A 1,079-nucleotide genomic window follows, 5' to 3' on the forward strand; every position below is an offset into this window, starting at 1 on the left:
CTTGATTTGATTTATATGCGCTCCTCGGTTTTAATTTCACTATAAGCCCCAATTTTTATATTTTATTTTATTAACTACATCGAACACCCGAAAACTCCAAGGGTACACCCTTTAGAATCATGGTGTTATTACATTCAATTTTGAATTTATGAATTTTAATTACCGCTTTCGCTTGTGCGTTCTCGGGATGACCCACTCGCTTGCTCCCTTCACTATGGTGACTGACAATATTGCTAACACACATTTCATAACGCAGTGGAAGTTATCCAAAAAGCAAGATCATATGCAGGAGTTCTTGGAGAGTTTGAATTTGAATAGGTGCACCGGCCGAGGAAACACAATGATATGGCCGATGCTTTAAGCCAAAAACTGATTGAGAAATATGTTACTGCCTTGACAGTGGTGGAGTCCGATTATCTTGATGAGATTCATGAGAGTTCCCAAAAGGATGCAGGTTATCAAAAGTTAATCGAACAGGTGAAAGATGGCAGAGTTTGTAAAGCTTAACCGTAGGCTGCTGTATGCTAAAGGTGGGATAGTTTTTGTGCTGACTGGTGCATTGCGTAGATGCTTATTGAGGAGACCCACGATCGTTAATGGGTTGGACATCTCGGTATTGAAAGATTGTTGGCATTAATATTTTGGCAATATTATTGTCCAAGGATGGAGGAGGATGTCAAAGCTTAAGCGAGGACTTGTTTAGTGTGTTAGTTAGATAAGGTGGAAATGAAGAAGGAAGCCGAACTAACGTAGCCATTGTTGGTTCCGGACAAACCGTGGCAATCTATTTCCATGGATTATACTTTATATTTTCCTAAAGTTAACGATATGGCTTCTATATTTCCATGGATTATACTTTTATTACTAGCCACATGCTTGCCTCGTTAAGACAACTGTTGAATTATTTTTTAAAAACGTGACTAAGTACTTTGGTCTTCCCGACATTGTGAGTGACAGGGACACTAGATTTATTGGAGGGTTCTAGACAGCTTTGTTCAATATGATGGGCACAGAGTTCAAGTTTTTCACTACTACCATTCCTAATCCGATGGTCAGATACAGAGGGTGAATGCAGTGTT

This window comes from Sesamum indicum, linkage group LG7 (genome assembly GCF_000512975.1).
Source record: "Sesamum indicum cultivar Zhongzhi No. 13 linkage group LG7, S_indicum_v1.0, whole genome shotgun sequence".
In the NCBI taxonomy this organism is placed as follows: Eukaryota; Viridiplantae; Streptophyta; class Magnoliopsida; order Lamiales; family Pedaliaceae; genus Sesamum; species Sesamum indicum.